General features: G+C 46.0%; 1 pseudogene; it reads right to left on the minus strand.

Moving 5' to 3' along the window:
- Positions 1 to 19,690, minus strand: part of LOC119924065 — a 32,262-nt pseudogene extending 12,572 nt beyond the window's left edge.
- Between the last annotated feature and the right edge of the window lie 2,187 nt (positions 19,691 to 21,877).

The following is a 21,877-nucleotide window of genomic DNA, read 5'->3' on the forward strand; positions in this document are numbered from 1 at the left end:
TTGGGTAGGGACCGTCTCTATATGTTGCCAGCTTGTACTTCCCAAGCGCTTAGTACAGTGCTCTGCACACAGTAAGCGCTCAGTAAATACAACTGAATGAGTGAATGAATGAATGAATGAATTTGTGGGGTTCCTTGTCCATTCTAGAATGACATGGTTGCTGAATTTAGCATCCTTTCCTGCCTGCTCCCGAGGACCCCATGCCTGCTTCTGATTGGCTTTAGGGTGTCCAGCTCAGGAGATTGAGTGAGGGTGATGAACCAGTTTCCATGCTCATCTTGGCGGTTCCTGGAGCTGAAGTGGTGCAATTGGTTATCACACGGTTCTTACAGTGTACTACGGATGTAGGTCGTTCTATCTCCTCGAAGAGGCCTTCCCTGACTAAGCCCTCCTTTCCTCTTCTCCCACTCCCTTCTGCTTCACCCTGACTTGCTCCCTTTATTCATTCCCCCCCAGCCCCTCAGCACTTATGTCTGTATCTGTAATTTATTTATTTCTACTAATGTCTGTCTCCCCTTCTAGACTGTAAGCTTGTTGTGGACAGGGAATGTGTCTTTTTATTGTTACATTGTACTATCCCAAGCACTTAGTACAGTGCTCTGCACACCGGAAGCAATCAATCAATCAATCAATAAATGAATGAATGAATAAATGTGCCCCTCAGGTCTATGCTCTCTGCAGCACTACCCCTCAGCTCTCTGCTCTCCACCACTCAGCTCTCTTTCCCCCCACTCAGTTAGTCAGTAGTAGTTATTGAGCACTTACCCTGTGTAAAGCACCGTACTAGGTGCATGGGGAATTGATTTTCTTAATGATGTGCATCTAGCTTTATTTCTATTTCTTCTGATGACTTGACACCTGTCCACATGTTTTGTTTTGTCGTCCGCCCCCCCACCCCTTCTAGACTGTGAGCCCGCTGTCGGGTAGGGACCGTCTCTCTATGTTGTCAAGTTGGACTTCCCAAGCGCTTAGTACAGTGCTCTGCACACAGGTAGCGCTCAATAACTAATAATAATAATCATGATAGCATTTGTTAAGCGCTTACTATGTGCCAAGCACTGCTCTAAGCGCTGGGGAGGTTACAAGGTGATCAGGTCGTCCCACGGTGGGGCTCCCGGTCTTCATTCCCATTTGACAGATGAGGGAACTGAGGCACAGAGAAGTGAAGTGACTTGCCCAAAGTCACACAGCCGGCAATTAACAACGGCATTTGTTGAGCGCTTCCTATGTGCAAAGCACTGTTATAAGCACCGCGGGGCTGGGATTTGAACCCATGACCTCTGACTCCAAAGCCCGAGCTCTTTCCACTGAGCCACGGAATACGATTGTATGACTGACTGAATGAATGAATTAAACACACAGTAAGCGCTCAATCAATACGATCGAATGAATGAATGAATGAAACACAGTAAGCGCTCAATAAATGCGATCGAATGAATGAATGGATTGCTATTACGACTACGATTGGTATTTTGACTACGATTAGTTCGTCTATTCTCAACCCCACCTCTGGCCTTGGTCACCTACGCGACATCTGGATGCTTGCCCATGTACAGCGTTCAGTCGACACGGGGAGATACGTATAAATAAATTACAGATAAGGGAAATAGTAGATTATAAAAATAAAAATAATAATAATAATAATAGTAGCATTTATTAAGCGCTTACTACATGCAAAGCACTGTTCTAAGCGCCGGGGAGGTTACAAGGTGAAGGTTGGACAGAGTCCCTGTCCCACATGGGGCTCCCAGTCTAATTAGGTTCCCTCATTTGACAGTTGAGGGAACCGAAGCACAGATAAGTAAAGCGGCCTGCCCAAGGTCACACAGCAAGCAATTAAAAACAATAATAATAAACAATAATGGCATTTGTTAAGCGCTTACTATGTGCCAAGCACTGTTCTAAGCGCCAGGGAGGATACAAGGTGATCAGGTCGTCCCACGGGGGGCTCACAGTCTTCATCCCCATTTTACAGATGAGGTAATAATAATAATAATAATGATGGCATTTGTTAAGCGCTTACTATGGGCCAAGCACTGTTCTAAGCATTGGGCAGGTTACAAGGCGATCAGGTTGTCCCCCGGGGGGCTGACAGTCTTCATCCCCATTTTACAGATGAGGTAATAATAATAAAAATGATGGCATTTGATAAGCGCTTACTATGTGCCAAGCACTGTTCAAAGCGCTGGGGAGGTTCCAGGGTGATCAGGATGTCCCCTGGGGGGCTCACAGTCTTCATCCCCAGATTTACAGATGAGGTAATAATAATAATAATAATAATTATTATTATTATTATTATGGCATTAGTTAAGCGCTTACTACACGCCAAGCACTGTTCTAAACGCTGGGGAGATTACAGGGTGATCGATCAGGTGGTCCCACTTACTATGTGTTAAGCGCTAATCAGGTTGTCCCACATGGGTAAGCACTTACTACATGTTAAGCACTGAACTAAGAGCAAGGATGGATACAAGCTTACCAGGTTGGACGCAATCCTTGTCCCACGGTCTAAACCGGAGGGAGGAGAACTGAATCCCCAATTTACAGATGAGATAACCGAGGCACGGAGAATCCTCGTCCCACGGTCTAAACCGGAGGGGGGAGAACTGAATCCCCAATTTACAGATGACAAAACTGAGAAATGGAGAATCCTCGTCCCACGGTCTAAACCAGAGGGGGGAGAACTGAATCCCCAATTTACAGATGAGATAACCGAGGCACGGACAATCCTCATCCCATGGTCTAAACCAGAGGGAGGAGAACTGAATCCCCAATTTACAGATGAGATAACCGAGGCACGGAGAATCCTCGTCCCATGGTCTAAACTGGAGGGGGGAGAACTGAATCCCCAATTTACAGATGAGAGAACTGAGGCACGGAGAATCCTCGTCCTACGGTCTAAACCGGGGGGAGGAGAACTGAATCCCCAATTTACAGATGAGATAACTGAGGCACGGAGAAAGAAGTAACCTGCCCAAGGTCTCCCCCTCCTAGACTGTGAGCCCGCTGTTGGGTAGGGACAGTCTCTGTATGTTGCCAACTTGGACTTGCCAACCGCTTAGTACAGTGCTCTGCACACAGGAAGCGCTCAATAAATACGATTGAATCAATGAATGAACACAGCGGACTAGAGAAGCAGTGAGCGTGGCTCAGTGGAAAAAGCCCGGGCTTGGGAGTCGGAGGTCGTGGGTTCAAATCCCGGCTCTGCCAATTGTCAGCTGGGTGACTTTGGGCAAGTCACTTCACTCCTCTGGGCCTCAGTTCCCTCATCTGGAAAATGGCGATGAAGACTGGGAGCCCCCCGTGGGACAACCGGATCACCTTGTAACCTCCCGATCGCTTAGAGCAGTGCTTTGCACATAGTAAGCGCTTAATAAATGCCATTATTATTATTATTATTATTATTCTCTGGGCCTCAGTTCCCTCATCTGTCAAATGGGATGAAGACTGTGAGCCCCACGTGGGACAACCGGATCACCTTGTAACCTCCCCAGCGCTTAGAGCAGTGCTTTGCACATAGTAAGCGCTTAATAAATGCCATTATTATTATTATTATTATTATTATTATTATTATTATTTTGGGGGCCTCAGTGCCCTCATCTGTCAAATGGGATGAAGACTGTGAGCCCCACCTGGGACAACCGGATCACCCTGTAACCTCCCCAGCACTTAGCGCAGTGCTTTGCACATAGTAAGCGCTTAATAAATGCCATTATTATTATTCTTATTCTCTGGGCCTCAGTTACCTCATCTGGAAAATGGGGATGAAGACTATGAGTGCCCCCGTGGGCCGATCGGATCACCTAGTAACCTCCAGATCGCTGCTTTGCACACAGTAAGCGCTTAATAAATGCCATCATCATTATCATTATTATTATTATTAGAAGGGGGAGACAGACAACAAAACATATATTAACAAAATAAAATAAAATGCAAATATGTACGAGAGAGAACTTGTACTTTTCAAGCGCTCAGTACAGTGCTCTGCACCCAGGGAGCGCTCAATAAATACGGCTGAATGAGAAACAGGACCTCAAGAAGGGCAGAGGTAACCGCATCTCACCCGAGCACTGGTTTTCCGAGGCGCGGGGGCCGTTGCTTGATTTCCCGGGCTCCTCTCTGGGAGATGAGGACCTGTGGAAAAAGGAAAACCACTGTCCGTGAATCCAGTGCCACTTCTCAATTTCCCAGATAACCCAACCAGAGATTGCCCCGAGGAGCAGGGAGACCTGAGGGAGAAAGAAGGAAAACCACTGTCCGTGAATCCAGTGCCACTTCCCAATTTCCCAGATAATATCACCAGAGATTGCCCTGAGGAGCTGGGAGGCCTGAGGGAGAAAGAAGGAAAACCACTGTCCGTGAATCCAGTTCCAATTCCCGATTTCCCAGATAACCCAACCAGAGATTGCCCCAAGGAGCAGGGAGACCTGGGGGAGAAAGAAGGAAAACCACTGTCCGTGAATCCAGTGCCACTTCCCGATTTCCCAGATAACCCAACAAGAGATTCCCCACCCATTCAAAAAGTTATAGATCCAGAAAAGAAGAGGGAGCAGGAAAAATGAGGTCTTTGGGACGGCTTCTTGGAGGAGACAGGATTTTAATAAAACTCTGAAGGTGGGGAGTGTAGTGGCCTCCTAGATGTGAAGAGCGACGTTGTCCCGGGCCATGGGGAATGAGAGGAAGGAGAAGGGAAGGATATTGACATGTTTTTCAAAAGCCACAGCATGGCTCAGTGGAAGGAGCCCGGGCTTTGGAGTCCGAGGTCACGGGTTCAAATCCCAGCTCCGCCAATTGTCAGCTGGGTGACTTTGGGCAAGTCACTCAACTTCTCTGGGCCTCAGTTCCCTCACCTGTAAAATGGGGGTGAAGACTGTGAGCCCCCTGTGGGACAACCTGATCACCTTGTTACTTCCCTAGCTTTGCACATAGTAAGCGCTTAGTAAATGCCATTATTATTATTATTATTGTTAATAATAATTCTACACGGATGAAGGAAAAGCAGGTGAAGATAACTTAGAGAAGGACCGACAGACGTTTCTAGGAATAATCAGCTGTCTAGACTGCGAGCCCGTCGTTGGTTCGGGACCGTCTCTGTATGTTGCCAATTTGGAATTCCCAAGCGCTTAGTACAGTGCTCTGCACACAGAAAGTGCTCAATAAATACGATTGAACGAATGAATGAATCTGTACAGATTTATTGCTCTATTTTACTTGTACATGTTTACTATTCCATTTATTTTGACTAATGATGTGCTTATAGCTATAATTCAATTTATTCTGATGGTATTGACACCTGTCTATTTGTTTGGTTTTGGTGTCCGTCTCCCCCTTCTAGACCGTGAGCCAGTCGTCGGGTTGGGACCGTCTCTATTTGTTGCCAATTTGGACTTCCCAAGCGCTTAGTACAGTGCTCTGCACTCAGGAAGCACTCAATAAATACGACTGAATAAATGAATGAATCTGTACAGATTTATTGCTCTATTTATTTTACTTGTACACATTTACTATTCCATTTATTTTGACTAATGATGTGTTTATAGCTATAATTCGATTTATTCTGATGGTATTGACACCTGTCTACTTGTTTGGTTTGGGTGTCCGTCTCCCCCTTCTAGACCGCGAGCCTGTTGTCAGCGAGGGACCGTCTCTATATTTTACTTGCGCTTTTAGTAAGCGCTCAATAAATATGATTGAATGAATGAATGAATATATGTTGCCAACTTGTACGTCCCAGCGCTTAGTACAGTGCTCTTCACACGGGAAGCACTCAATAAATATGATTGAATGGATGAATGAATATGTGTTGCCAACTTGTACGTCCCAAGCGCTTCATCCAGTGCTCTGCACACGGGAAGCGCTCAATAAATACAATTGATGATGATGATGATGAATAAATATGATTGAATGAATGAATGAATATATGTTGCCAACTTGTATGTCCCAAGCGCTTCGTCCAGTGCTCTGCACACGGGAAGCGCTCAATAAATATGATTGAATGAATGAATGAATATATGTTGCCGACTTGTACGTCCCAAGTGCTTCGTCCAGTGCTCTGCACATGGGAAGCGCTCAATAAATACAATGGAAGGAATGAATAAAGAGGGAGGACTGGGTTGTAGTAAGAAAGTCGGGAGGAGAGCTAGGAGGGGGAGAAATACCTCCGCCACTAACCTTCTCGCCAGGCCGCGTCCTCGCCTGTCCCGCAGTCGATCCCCGGCCCACATCCTCCCCCTGGCCCGGAATTCCCTCCCGCCACACAACCCGCCAAACTAGCTCTCTTCCTCCCTTCAAAGCCCTACTGAGCGCTCACTCCCTCCGGGAGGTCTTCCCGAATGGAGCCCCCTTTTCCCTCTGCACCTCCTCCCCTCTCCATCACCTCGACTCCCTGTGCTCTGCTCAAGCGCTTAGTACAGTGCTCTGCACACGGTAAGCGCTCAATAAATACAATTGATTGATTACCCCGGCCTCCCAGCACTTGTGTGCATATGCATGTATTTATTATTCGATTTATTTGATTAATGATGTGCATCTATCTATAATTAATAATAATAATAATAATGGCATAATGTTAAATCCCCATTTGACAGATGAGGGAACTGAGGCCCACAAAATAACAATAACAATGATGGCATTTATTAAGCGCTTACTATGTGCAAAGCCCTGTTTTAAGCGCTGGGGAGGTTACAAGGTGATCAGGTTGGCCCACAGGGGACTCACAGTCTTAATCCTCATTTGATAGATGAGGGAACTGAGAGCCAGAGAATAACAATAATAATGATGGCATTTATTAAGCTCTTATTATGTGCAAAGCACTGTTCTAAGCATTGGGGAGGTTACAAGGTGATCAGGTGGTCCCACAGGGGGCTCACAGTCTTAATCCTCATTTGACAGGTGAGGGAACTGAGGCCCAGAGAATAATAATAATAATAATAATTTTATGGCATTTATTAAGCGCTTACTATGTGCAAAGCACTGTTCTAAGCGCTGGGGAGGTTACAAGGTGACCAGGTGGTCCCACAGGGGGTTCACAGTCTTAATCCTCATTTGACAGATGAGGGAACTGAGGCCCAGAGAATAATAAAAATAATAATGATGGCATTTATTAAGCGCTTACTATGTACAAAGCACTGTTCTAAGCGCTGGGGAGGTTACAAGGTGATCAGGTTGTCCCACAGGGGGCTCACAGTCTTCATCCCCATTTGTGAGATGAGGGAACTGAGGCACAGAGAAGTGAAGTGACTTGCCCACAGTCACAAAGCCGACAATTGGCGGAGCGGGGATGTTAGCTGAAGTCACGGGAGCAAATGAGTTCTCCAAAGGACCACTCAGAACTGAGCCATGAGGGATGTCAGAGGGTGGAAGGGAGAGGAGGAGCCAGAAAAAGAAACTGAGAAGGGGCAGGAGAGACAGGAGTGTCAGTGACACCGGAGCTGGAGGAAGTTTCAAGGAAAAGAAGGTGGTATACCTTGTCAAAAGCAGTCGCAAGGTCTAGGAAGATTAGGACGGAGTACAGACCATCAGATTTGGCAAGAAGAGAGTCATCAGTTACCTTTGAAAGGGCCGTTTCTGTGGAAAACAGATTGGAGGGGATCGAGGACAGAACTGGCGGAGACAGAGGCAAAAGAAACTGAGGAGCAGAGAGACAGGAGTGTCACGGAAGCCAGGGTTGGAGGAAGTTTCAAAGAAAAGGAGGTGTACATTGCTAAAAGCAGTTGAGAGGTCTAGGAAGATTAGGATGGAGTGCAGACCATCAGATGTGGCAAGAAGAGAGTCGTCGGTTACCTTCGAGAGGGCCGATTCTGTGGCATAAAAGTGGTGGAAAACAGACTGGAGGGGATCGAGGAGAGAACTGGAGGAGAGGAGACAGTGGAAAAAGAAACCGAGAAGGAGCAGAGAGACAGGAGTGTCAGTGAAGCCAGGGCTGGAGGACATTTCAAGGAAAAGGAGGTGGTATACATTGTTAAAAGTAGTGGAGAGGTCTAGGAAGATTAGGATGGAGTACAAACCATCAGATGTGGCAGGAAGAAAGTCATCGGTTACCTTCGAGGGGGCTGTTTCTGTGGAAAACAGATTGGAGGGGATCGAGGAGAGAACTGGAGGAGACAGAGGAAAAGAAACTGAGAAGGAGCAGAGAGACAGGAGTGTCGGTGAAGCCAGGGCTGGAGGACGTTTCAAGGAAAAGGAGGTGGTATACGTTGTTAAAAGCAGCTGAGAGGTCTAGGAAGACTAGGATAGAGTACAGACCATCAGATTTGGCAAGAAGAGAGTCATCGGTTACCTTCGAGAGGGCCGATTCTGTGGCGTAAAAGCAGCGGAAAGCAGATTGGAGGGGATCGAGGAGAGAACTGGAGATGGTGGGTGTCACCAACTCACGCTTGGAGTAAGGGAGAAACACAGTAGGAGGGAGATGGAATGATAACTGGAGGGATCCTTGGGGGTCTAGGATAAGATAGTAACGATCCTAGTGATTGAATATTAATAAATTGAATGTTTACATTCTTGCGCTGGTAATCACATTTTTCTCTCCAGTATCTGAAAACTCCAGTGGTTGTATTTCAAAACTACGCCGTGGGGCTGGAGAAACCCCAGGGCAGAATAATAGATCTTCCTCATTGCTAAGGTGTGGCATTTTCAGGAAATGACAAGGAAAGGAAATCCTATCTAAACAGGACTACAACCGGGAAGTACTGCCTTGAGTCCTGGCAGGAAAACTTCAGGGAGTGCAATTTTGGTCATCTAAGCCTCCTTCTGGAGTGAATCCTAACCCTCGTCAACCTCTCCGCTGCCTTCCACACTGTGGATCATCCTCTTCTCCTCAACAGTCTGCTAGACTGTGAGCCCACTGTCGGGTAGGGACCGTCTCTCTATGTTGCCGACTTGGACTTCCCAAGCGCTTAGTACAGAGCTCTGCACACAGTAAGTGCTCAAGAAATACAACTGAATGAAAGATAGGGAGACACAAGCAAGCGCTTAGTACAGTGCTCTGCACACAATAAGTGCTCAATAAATACGATTGAATGAAAGATAGGGAGACACAAGCAAGTACTTAGTACAGTGCTCTGCACACAGTAAGTGCTCAATAAATACAATTGAATGAATGAATGAATGAATACAAGGATCCCCCTCCTCCCCCTCCCCATCCCCCACCTTACCTCCTTCCTTCATTCATTCAATCTTATTTATTGAGCGCTTACTGTGTACAGAGCACTGTACTTCCCCTCCCCACAGCTCCTGTATATATTTATATGTTTGTACATATTTATTACTCTATTCATTTATTTATTTTACTTGTACACATTTATTCTATTTATTTTATTTTGTTAATATGTTTTGTTTTGTTCTCTGTCTCCCCCTTCTAGCCTGTGAGCCCGCTGTCTGGTAGGGACCGTCTTTATATGTTGCCAACCTCTTCTTCCCAAGCGCTTAGTACAGTGCTCTGCACACAGTAAGCGTTCAATACAATTGAATGAATGAATGAATTCATTACTCTACTTATTTTACTTGTACATATTTATTCTATCTCTGCCCCTGCTCTCTCCCCCTCTCTCCAGGCTCGCATCTCCTTCTGCCTTCAGGACATCCCCATCTGGATGTCTGCCCGCCACCTAAAACTCAGCATGTCCGCGACTGAACTCCTTGTCTTCCCTCCCAAACCCTGCCCTCTCCCTGACTTTCCCATCTCTGTTGACGGCACTACCATCCTTCCCGTCTCACAAGCCCGCAACCTTGGTGTCATCCTCGACTCCGCTCTCTTGTTCACCCCTCACATCCAAGCCGTCACCAAAACCTGCTGGTCTCAGCTCCGCAACATTGCCAAGATCCGCCCTTTCCTCTCCATCCACACCGCTATTCTTGTCGTTCAAGCTCTCATCCTACCCCGTCTGGACTACTGCATCAGACTTCTCTCATCTCCCATCCTCGTGTCTCTCCCCATTTCAATCCCTACTTCATGCTGCTGCCCGGATTGTCTTTGTCCAGAAACGCTCTGGGCATGTTACTCCCCTCCTCAAAAATCTCCAGTGGCTAACAATCAATCTGCGCATCGGGCAGAAACTCCTCACCCTGGGCTTCAAGGCTGTCCATCACCTCGCCCTCTCCTACCTCACCTCCCTTCTCTCCTTCTCCAGCCCAGCCCGCCCCCTCCGCTCCTCTGCCGCTAATCTCCTCACCGTGCCTCGTTCTCGCCTGTCCCGCCATCGACCCCCGGCCCCCGTCCTCCCCCAGGACTGGAATGCCCTCCCTCTGCCCATCCACCAAGCTAGCTCTCTTCCTCCCTTCAAGGCCCTACTGAGAGCTCACCTCCTCCAGCAGGCCTTCCCAGACTGAGCCCCTTCCTTCCTCTCCCCCTCGTCGCCCTCTCCACCCCCCATCTTACCTCCTTCCCTTCCCCACAGCACCTGTATATAGGTATATGTTTGTACATATTTGTTACTCTATTTATTTTACTTGTACATATCTATTCTATTTATTTTATTTTATTAGTCTGTTTGGTTTTGTTCTCTGTCTCCCCCTTTTAGACTGTGAGCCCACTGTTGGGTAGGGACTGTCTCTATATGTTGCCAACTTGTACTTCCCAAGCGCTTAGTACAGTGCTCTGCACACAGTAAGCGCTCAATACAATTGATGATGATGATTTTATTTTGTTAATATGTTTTGTTGTCTGTCTCCCCCTACTAGCCTGTGAGCCTGCTGTTGGGTAGGGACCGTCTTTATATGTTGCCAACTTGTTCTTCCCAAGCGCTTAGACCAGTGCTCTGCACACGGTAAGTGCTCAATGAATATGACTGAATGAATGAATGAATTCATTACTCTATTTATTTTACTTGCACATATTTATTCTATTGATTTTATTTTGTTAATATGTTTTGTTTTGTTGTCTGTCTCCCCCTTCTAGACTGTGAGCCCATTGTCGGGTAGGGACCGTCTCTATATGTTGCCAACTTGGACTTCCCAAGCACTTAGTACAGTGTTCTGCACACAGTAAGCGCACAATAAACACGATTGAATGAATGAATGAATTTATTACTCTATTTATTTTACTTGTTCTATTTAAATATAAATATAAACATTTATTCTATTGATTTTATTTTGTTAATATGTTTTGTTTTGTTGTCTGTCTCCCTCTTCTAGCCTGTGAGCCCGCTGTTGGGTACAGACCGTCTCTATATGTTGCCGACTTGTACTTCTCAAGAGCTTAGTCCAGTTCTCTGCACACAGTAAGCGCTCAATAAATACGATTGAATGAATTTATTACTCTATTTTACTTGTACATATTTATTCTATTTATTTTATTTTGTTAATATGTTTTGTTTTGTTGTCTTTCTCCCCCTTCTAGCCTGTGAGCACGCTGGTTGGGTAGGGGCCGTCTCTCTATGTTGCCAACTTGTACTTCCCAAGCGCTTGGTACAGTGCTCTGCACACAGTAAGCGCTCAATAAAGATGATTGAATGAATGAATGAACAAGCAAGTTGGAAAGCAGTGGGGAAGAAGCTGTTGGAAAGGGAACGGTTGAGGGAACTGAGAAGGAACGTCACGGAGCAGGTAACTGGGGGAGCTGGGATCGGAATCCGGGGACGGCGATGGGGTGATAACAATAATAATAATAATAATAACGGCATTTATTAAGCGCTTCCTATGTGCAAAGCGCTGGCTGGACAGCGGGCTCTGAGGGGAGAGGCGGAGGTCACGTTCCAGCCGCGGCAGGGGAGGGGAGGGAGTTGAGCTCTTTACCTTTCTGTGAGAAGCCGACGCCGGGCGACGGGAACGACTCCTCCGCGGCTCCCGGGAACGCCGCGTCCTCGGCCAGCAGTTCGTGCCCCTGGGCCTCCGCCTGGGGAAATTCAAAACATTCGCAAAGACAGGGCCGGGACGGGGAGAGAAGTTTTCGGGGGGTTCAAATTTAAGGCTTCTGAGTTGCCACCGAGCCTGATTCGCGAACGTCAGATATTCATCCATTCAATCGTATTTATTGAATTATAAGTTTATTAATTCACTCAATAAGTTCATTCATTCATTCATTCAATAATATATTTATTGTCACAGGCAGTTGAGAGGTCTAGGAAGATTAGGATGAATGAATGGATGAAAATTCATTCATTCATTCATTCATTCAATAAATAATATATTTATTGTCAAAGGCAGTTGAGAGGTCTAGGAAGATTAGGATGAATGAATGAATGAAAATTCACTCATTCATTCAATTCATTCAATAAATAATATATTTATTGTCAAAAGCAATTGAGAGGTCTAGGAAGATTAGGATGAACGATTGAATGAAAATTCATTCATTCATTCATTCAATTCATTCAATAAATAATATATTTATCGTCAAAAGCAGTTGAGAGGTCTATGTATATAATGTTTGCACATATTTATTACTCTACTTATTTATTTATTTATTTTACTTGTACATATCTATTCTATTTATTCTATTTTGTTAGGATGTTTGGTTTTGTTCTCTGTCTCCCCCTTCTAGACTGTGAGCCCACTGTTGGGTAGGGACTGTCTCTATATGTTGCCAACTTGTACTTCCCAAGCGCTTAGTACATTGCTCTGCACACAGTAAGCGCTCAATAAATACAATTGACTGATTGACTGATTGATAGGAAGATTAAGATGAATGAATGAATGAATTTTCATTCATTCATTCATCCAATTCATTCAATAAATAATATCTTTACTGTCAAAGGCAGTTGAGAGGTCTAGGAAGATTAGTATGGATAAATGAATGAAAGTTCATTCATTCAATTAATTCAACAAATAATATATTTATTGTCAAAGGCAGTTCAGAGGTCTAAGGAGATTAGGATGAATGAATAAATGAAAGTTCATTCACTCATTCAATTCATTCAACAAATAATATATTTATTGTCAAAGGCAGTTGAGAGGTCTAGGAAGATTAGGATGAATGAATGAATGAATTGATTGAATTCAATGAAAGAATGAATTCATTCAATGATGAATGAATGAACTGAATGAATAAATACGATTGAATGAATGAATGCATGAATTGAGCACTTCTGGTGTGCAGAGCAACGTACTAAGCACTTGGGAAGTCCAAGTCGGCAACATCTAGAGACTGTCCCTACCCGACGGCGGGCTCACAGTCGAGAAGGGGGAGACGGCAACAAAACAAAACGTATTAACCAAATAAAATAAATAGAATAAATATGTGCAAATAAAATGAATAAATAGAGTAATAAATACATACCAAGATCAGCACTTAGAACAGTGCTTTGCATATAGTAAGCGCTTAACAAATACCATCATTATTATTATTCATATATATATATATACTCAAATACCATCATTATTATTATTATATATACATATATATACTTAACCACCGTTAAAATCCGCTTTCGTGATCCGGAGTCGGCCCCACGGAGGTGGAGAGAGTTGAATTTTCTACCCCGCACACCTGAGGGGAGCCAGCAAACCGGGTTTTCACTGCGGGTAGGGACCGTCCCTCTATGTTGCCAACTTGGACTTCCCAAGCGCTTAGTACAGTGCTCTGCGCACAGTAAGCGCTCAAAAAATATGACATTGATTTTAGTACATTGTTTTCATCTTTATTGTACAGATTATTGCTTCTGTATGGATTTATTACTCTGTACATATTTACTATTCTATTGATTTTATTTTGTTAATATGCTTTGTTTTGTGGTCCGTCTCCCCCTTCTAAAAATAATAATGGCATTTATTAAAGCGCTTACTATGTGCCAAGCACTGTTCTAAGCACTGGGGAGGTTACAAGGTGATCCGGTTGTCCCACAGGGGGTTCACAGTCTTAATCCCCATTTTCCAGATGAGGGAACTGAGACCCAGAGAAGTGAAGTGACTCACCCAAAGCCACACAGCTTAGAAGTGGCGTAGCCGGGATTTGAACCCATAATAATAATAACAATGGCATTTATTAAGCACTTACTATGTGCCAAGCCCTGTTCTAAACGCTGGGGAGGTTACAAGGTGATCCGGTTGTCCCCCGGGGGGCTCACATTAATCCCCATTTTGCAGATGAGGGAACTGAAGGCCCAGAGAAGTTAAGTGACTTGCCCAAAGTCACACAGCTGAGAAGTGGCAGAGCTGGGATTTGAACCCACAAGAATAATAATAATGGCATTTATTAAGCGCGTACTATGTGCCAAGTGCTGTTCTAAGCGCTGGGGAGGTTACAAGGTGATCAGGTCGTCCCACGGGGGGCTCACAGTCTTCATCCCCATTTTCCAGATGAGGTCACTGAGGCCCAGAGAAGTTAAGTGACTTGCCCAAAGTCACACAGCTGAGAAGTGGCGGAGCCAGGATTTGAACCCATAATAATAATAATAATAATAACAATAATAATAATGGCATTTATTAAGCGCTTACTATGTGCCAAGTGCTGTTCTAAGCGCCGGGGAGGTTACAAGGTGATCAGGTTGTCCAACGGGGGGCTCATATTAATCCCCATTTTGCAGATGAGGGAACTGAGGCCCAGAGAAGCGAAGTGACTCGCCCAAAGACACACAGCTGAGAAGTGGCGGAGCTGGGGTTGGAACCCATGAACTCAGACTCCAAAGCCCAGGTTCTTTCCACTGAGCCACGCTGCTTCTGGACTGTGAGCCCGCTGTTGGGTAGGGACCGTCTCTATATGCGGCCAACTTGTACTTCCCAAGCGCTCAGCACAGCGCCCTGCACAAAGTAAGCGCTCAATATATACGACTGAATGAATGAATGAATGAATGAATGAATGAATGAATGAATGAATGAATGAATGAACTGCTTAGTTTAGCACTCTGCGCAGAGCTGGGGCTCAATAAATGGGACGAACTGATCTCCTCGTAACCTCCCAAGCGCTTAGAACAGTGCCTGGCACATAGTAAGCGCTTAATAAATGCCATCATCATTATTATTATTATATTTGTATCAAATAACTATCACCTGTCCGCAAGTTTTGTTTTGTCGTCCATCTCCCCCTTCTAGACTGTGAGCCCGCTGTTGGGTAGGGACCGTCTCTCTATGTGGCCAACTTGGACTTCCCAAGTGCTTAGTGCAGTGCTCCGCATACAGGAAGCACTCAATAAATACGACTGAATCAATGAATGAACAAATAATATGACCTTGTCCAACTGCCCCCCTGATTGGCACAATTTTTATGCGAGGCAATTACCTCGATCACATGAGACCGAAGTCTATATGTTGCCAACCTGGACTTCCGGAGCGCTCAGTACAGTGCTCTGCACGCAGTAAGTGCTCAATAAATACAATTGAATGAATGAATGAATAAATATGAATGAATGAATGAATGAACTCTGGAGTTTGCAAATATTTACAGGTGTTTTGTCTGAACACGTGTTTGGAGTCAGAGGTCATGGGTTCAAATCCCGGCTCCGCCAATTGCCAGCTCGGTGACTTGGGGCACCTTGTAATCTCCCCTGATCACCTTGTAATCTCCCCAGCGCTTAGAACAGTGCTTGGCACATAGTAAGCGCTTAATAAATGCCATTATTATTAAATCCCGGCTCCGCCAATTGTCAGCCAGGTGACTTTGGGCAAGTCACTTCACTTCTCTGGGCCTCAGTTCCCTCATCTGTAAAATGGCGATGAAGACTGGGAGTCCCCCGTGGGACAACCTGATCACCTTGTAACATCCCCGGCGCTTAGAACAGTGCTTTGCACATAGTAAGCGCTTAATAAATGCCATTATTATTAAATCCCAGCTCCGCCAATTGTCAGCCGTGTGACTTGGGGCAAGTCACTTCACTTCTCTGTGCCTCAGTGACCTCATCTGTCATATGTGGATGAAGACTGTGAGCCCCCCATGGGACGACCTGATCACCTTGTAACCTCCCCAGCGCTTAGAGCGGTGCTTGGCACATAGTAAGCGCTTAGTGCCATTATTATTAAAACCCGGCTCTGTCAATTGTCAGCCAGGTGACTTTGGGCAAGTCACTTCACTTCACTGGGCCTCAGTTCCCTCATCTGGAAAATGGGGATGAAGACTGTGAGCCCCCCGTGGGATGACCTGATCACCTTGTAACCTTCCCAGTGCTTAGAACAGTGCCTGGCATATAGTAAGTGCTTAACTAATGCCATCATTATTATTCAGTGCTTAGAACAGTGCTTGGCACATAGTAAGCGCTTAATAAATGCCATTATTATTATTTGGGCACATCACTTCACTTCTCTGTGCCTCAGTTCCCTCATTGGGAAAATGGGGATAAGACTCTGAGCCCCCTGTGGGACGACCTGATCACCTTGTAACCCCCCCGGTGCTTAGAACAGTGCTTGGCACATAGTAAGCGCTTAATAAATGCCATTATTATTATTTGGGCAAGTCACTTCACTTCTCTGTGCCTCAGTTCCCTCATTAGGAAAATGGGGATAAGACTGTGAGCCCCCCGTGGGATGACCTGATCACCTTGTAATCTCCCCAGTGTCTAGAACAGTGCTTGGCACAGAGTAAACGCTTAATAAATGTCATTATTAATAAATCCCAGCTCCGCCAATTGTCAGCTGTGTGACTTGGGGCAAGTAACTTCACTCCTCTGTGCCTCAGTGACCTCATCTGTCATACGTGGATGAAGACTGTGAGCCCCCCGTGGGACGACCCGATCACCTTGTATCCTCCCCGGTGCTTGGCACCTAGTAAGCGCTTAATAAATGCCATTATTATTAAATCCCGGCTCTGCCAACTGTCAGCTGTGTGACTTGGGGCAAGTCACTTCACTTCTCTGGGCCTCAGTTCCCTCATCTGGAAAATGGGGATGAAGACGGTGAGCCCCGCATGGGACGACCTGATCACCTTGTATCCTCCCCAGTGCTTGGCATATAGTAAGCGCTTAATGCATGCCATCATTATTATTAAGTGCTTACTACGTGCCAGGCACCGTACTAAGCGCCCGGGGAGGCATAAGTTAGAAAGGTCGGCCACGGTCCACGGCCCAAATCGGGCTCACCGTTCTGACCCCCTTTTCCTGATGAGGAAACCGAGGCACAGAGAAGGGAGGCGTCTTTCCCAAGGCCACACGGCAGCTAAGAGCCAAGATCAGAACCAGTCATATTTATTGAGCGCTTACTGTGCGCAGAGCACTGTACTAACCGCTTGAACCAGATTCCTTCCGACGTCCCGTGCTCTAACCATTAGGCCGAGCTGCTTCTCCTGACTTACTTGTATTTCCCAAGCGCGTGGTACAGTGCTCTGCACACAGTAAGCACTTAATAAATATGACTGAATGAATCCCTGTTCCGCAAACTGTCAGCTGGGTGACTCTGGGCAAGTCGCTTCACGTCTCTGGGCCTCAGTTCCCTCATCTGGAAAATGGGGTTTAGGATTGTGAGCCCCCCGTGGGACCACGTGATCACCTCGTAACCTCCCCAGTGCTTCGAACAGTGCTTGGCACATAGTAAGCGCTTAACAAATACTATTATTATTATTATTATTATTATTATTATTATTATTATTATTATTATTTCTGCATTTTGGTTTCCCCCCGAGCTGCATCACGTTGCCGGCGCTGTGTTGCACGCAGACAACGCAGTCCAATCAGCACATTTTTAAGGCGTCTTATGGTTTCGGAAAACGCGGAGGTGCCAACTTGGACTTCCCAAGCGCACACAGTAAGCGCTCAAGAAATTCTATTATTATTATTATTATTATTATTATTATTTCTGCGTTTTGGTTCCCCCCGAGCTGCACCATGTTGCCAGCGCTGTGTCGCCCGCGGACAACGGAGTCTGATCGGCACATTTTTATGGCATCTTATGGTTTCAGAAAACGCGGAGGTGCCAACTTGGACTTGGACTTCCCAAGCGCACACAGTAAGTGCTCAATAAATACTATTATTATTATTATTATTATTTCTGCGTTTTTGTTTCCCCCCGATCTGCATCACGTTGCCGGCGCTGTGTCGCCCGCGGACAACGGAGCTCAATAGGCACATTTTTATAGCGTCTTATAGTTTCAGAAAACGCGGAGGTGCCAACTTGGACTCCCCAAGCGCACGCAGTAAGCGCTCGATAAATACAATTGAACGCATTAAGGAATGAATGAGAATAAATATGACTGAAATAAATACCATCATTATTATTATTATTATTTCTGCATTTTGGTTTCCACCGAGCTGCATCACGTTGCCGGCGCTGTGTCGCCCGCGGACAACAGGGTCCGATCGGCACACTTTTATAGCATCTTATGGTTTCGAAAACAAGGAGGTGCCAACTTGGACTTCCCAAGCGCACACAGTAAGCGCTCGATAAATACAATTGAATGAATTAAGGAATGAATGAGAATAAATAAGACTGAAATAAATACCACCATTATTATTATTATTATTTCTGCGTTTTGGTTCCCCCCGCGCTGCATCACGATGCTGGCACTGTGTCGTCTGAGGACAACGGAGTGCGATCGGCCCATTTTTATGGTGTCTTAAGGTTTCAGAAAATGTGGAGGTGTCAACCTGGACTTCCCAAGCGCACACAGTAAGCGCTCAATAAATACCATCATTATTATTATTATTTCTGCGTTTTGGTTTCACCCCGCGCTGCATCATGTTGCCGGTGCTGTTTCGCCTGCGGACAATGGAGTCCGATCAGCCCATTTTTATGGCGTCTTATGGTTTCAGAAGACGCGGAGGTGCCAACTTGGACTTCCCAAGCGCACACAGTAAGTGCTCAATAAATATTATTATTATTATTATCATTATTATTATTATTTATGCATTTTGGTTCCCCCCGCACTGCATCACGTTGCCGGCGCTGCGTTGCCCACGGATGACGGAGTCCAATCGGCCAATTTTTATGGCGTCTTACGGTTTCGGAAAACGCGGAGGTGCCAACTTGGACTCCCCAAGCGCACGCAGTAAGCGCTCGATAAATACGACCAAACGCACGAATGAGAAACGCACCTTTAAACACGATCGAACGACTTAAGGAACAAACGGGAAACGTACCTTCTCCGTCTTCCGAACGAATTAAGGAATGAATGAGAATAAATACTAACGAACGAACCTTCTCCGTCTTCCGATCGGCCGCGTCCCCCATCCATGATGGGAAGTAATCCCGTTCTAGGCGTCGCCTCCTTAGGGATTTCTGAAACTCCAACACCTCGCGAGGAAAACCCTCCGGCAGCGCCGCGCGTCTCCGGAGGCGCAGGTTGTTCCGCCGCATGAAGCAGCTCATCCAGCCTCGACTGGCTTTAAACTCCGTTTCGGCGACGTTTTGTTCCCTGGCGACTTCCCGGGCCTCGGATTTGAGCATCTCGGGCGACAGGGCGTGCCCGCTGTCCCTCAACTCGGTCACGTTATTCCAAGATCCTGCTGTCGATCTCGGGGTATTTCCCACCCTTTGGGCCCCGGAAGGCCCGGCACGTCGCTTTAGCGCTCATCAGCTGCTCCTTCTGTTTCCACTGGTATCACAACTGCTTGCGATCTGCCGAAAATTCCCGCACCGCCGCCCGGACGCCATTTGTTTCAGAAAAGGATACAACGCACAGCTTAAAGTGGGCCATGTAATTGTTGTATTTACCCATGTCGGGGGCAGACGTTCGCTCCGTTACGGATCCTTCGGCTTTGAATTCTGCAACTCGCTTGATGGGCTCAGATTTGTCTGCGTCGGGTCGGCCGAAATAAGCGGACCACTTGGGCCCCGGCCACCGTCTAGACACGCGACGGCTACTTCAGCCCATTTGGGGGTTCATTTCTCAGCCGGCCGAGACGCCGAGGGAGCGCTGAACACCAAAAAAACACAAATTTAATAATGATAATGGCATTTATTAAGCGCTTACCTTTAGAAGAAGAATAATAATGGCATTTATCAAGCGCTTACCTTTAGAATAATAATAATAATAATAATGGCATTTATTAAGCGCTTATCTTTAGAATAATAATAATAATAATGATGGCATTTATCAAGCACTTACCTTTAGAATAATAATAATACTAATAATAATGATGGCATTTATTAAGCGCTTTCCTTTATAATAATAATAATAATAATAATAATAATAATGCTGGCATTTATTAAGCGCTTACCTTTAGAATAATAATAATAATAATGATGATGATGATGGCATTTATTAAGCGCTTACTATGTGCCAAGCACTGCTCTAAGCGCTGGGGGCGGTTACAAAGTGATCATGTTGGCCCACAGGGAGGCTCATGGTCTTCATCCCCACTTTACAGACGAGGGAACTGAGGCACGGAGCAATTAATATCAGTTCTCCGACGGCCATGCTATTTTTGTGTCCCACTCATTCCATTGATCATTATTTATTGAGCACTTTACCGCGTGCAGAGCTCTGTACTAAGCGCTTGGGAAGGACAAGTCGGCAACAGATAGAGACGGTCCCTACCCAACAACGGGCTCACGGTCTAGAAGGGGGGTAGACAGACAACAAAACAAAACATTCAGTCATTCAATCGTATTTATTGAGCGCTTACCGTGTTGTGCAGAGCACTGTATGAAGCACCTGGGAAGTATTCATTCATTCATTCCTTCAGTCATATTTATTAAGAGCACCGGGCTTTGGAGTCCGAGGTCATGGTTTCAAATTCTGGCTCCACCAATTGTCGGGTGGGTGACTTTGGGCAAGTCACTTCGCTTCTCTGGGCCTCAGTTCCCTCATCTGGAAAATGGGGATGAAGACTGGGAGCCTCCCGGGGGATGACCGGATCACCTTGGAACCTCCCCAGCACTTAGAACAGTGCTTTGCACATAGTGAGCGCTTAATAAATGCCAACATCATTATCATTTGTAAAATGGGGATTAAGACTGTGAGCCCCACGTGGGACAACTTGATCACCTTGTATCTTAGAGAAGCAGCGTGGCTCAGTGGAAAGAGCCCGGGCTTGGGAGTCGGACATCATGGGTTCAAATCTCGGCTCCACCAATTGTCAGCTGGGTGACTTTGGGCAAGTCACTTATCTTCTCTGGGCCTCAGTTCTCTCATCTGGAAAATGGGGATGAAGACTGGGAGCCCCATGTGGGACGATTTGATCACCTTGTATTTTAGAGAAACAGCGTGGCTCAGTGGAAAGAGCCCAGGCTTGGGAGTCGGAGGTCATGGGTTCGAATCCCGACTCCACTGCTTGTCAGCTGGGTGACTTTGGACAAGTCACTTCACTTTTTTTATATATAATGGCATTTATAAACTGCTTACTCTGTGCCAAGCACTGTTCTAAGCGCTGGGGTGGTTACAAGGTGATCAGGTTGTCCCATGGGGCACTCACAGTTTTAATCCCCATTTTCCAGATGAGGGAACTGAGGCCCAGAGAAGTGAAGTGACTTGCCCAAAGTCACACAGCTGACAAGTGGCGGAGTCGGGATTTGAACCCATGACCTCCGACTCCAAAGCCCGGGCTCTTTCCACTGAGCCACGCTGCTTCTGCTTCTCTCTTTCTAAACTGTGAGCCCACTGTTGGGTAGGGACCGTCTTTATATGTTGCCAAATTGTACTTCCCAAGCCCTTAGTACAGTGCTCTGCACACAGTAAGCGCTCAATAAATACGATCGAATGAATGAATGCCTCAGTTCCCTCATCTGTAAAATGGGGATGAAGACTGTGAGCCCCCCGCCCCCCGCAGGCCAAGCTGATCACCTTGTAACCCCCCCAGCGCTTACAACAGGGCTTGGCACATAGTAAGTGCTTAATAAATGCCACTGTTGTTATTATTATTAATAATAATAACAATGAGAAGCAGCGTGGCTCAGTGGAAAGAGCCCGGGCTTTGGAGTCGGAGGTCATGGCTTCAAATCCCGGCTCTGCCACTTGTCAGCTGTGTGACTTTGGGCAAGTCACTTCACTTCTCTGGGCCTCAGTGACCTCATCTGGAAAATGGGGATGAAGACTGGGAGCCCCCCCGTGGGACAACATGATCACCTTGTTAACCTCCCCAGCACT

This window comes from Tachyglossus aculeatus, unplaced genomic scaffold (assembly GCF_015852505.1).
Source record: "Tachyglossus aculeatus isolate mTacAcu1 unplaced genomic scaffold, mTacAcu1.pri scaffold_78_arrow_ctg1, whole genome shotgun sequence".
Lineage (NCBI taxonomy): Eukaryota > Metazoa > Chordata > Mammalia > Monotremata > Tachyglossidae > Tachyglossus > Tachyglossus aculeatus.